Consider the following 297-nt stretch of genomic DNA (forward strand, 5'->3'; position numbering starts at 1 on the left):
TAGCCCCAAAGTTGTTATGGAGCAAAGAATGAACTTGAACTTCTAATTCTCCTGCTTCTATCTCTGAAGTCCCAGGAGTATAGGCATGTGCCCAGTTTATACAGTAGTAGGGATCAAACCCAGGGCAACTGAGCTATATACCCAGCCCCTGTTCAAATGAATCAAGATCTGTTGGGATAGGAGAGATGGCTCAGCAGTTAAGAACACTGGCTGTGCCAGGCAGTAGTGGCACACACCTTTAATCCCAGCACTTGGGAGACAGAGGCGGGTGGATTTCTGAGTTCGAGGCCAGCCTGG

This window comes from Mastomys coucha, unplaced genomic scaffold (assembly GCF_008632895.1).
Source record: "Mastomys coucha isolate ucsf_1 unplaced genomic scaffold, UCSF_Mcou_1 pScaffold14, whole genome shotgun sequence".
In the NCBI taxonomy this organism is placed as follows: domain Eukaryota; kingdom Metazoa; phylum Chordata; class Mammalia; order Rodentia; family Muridae; genus Mastomys; species Mastomys coucha.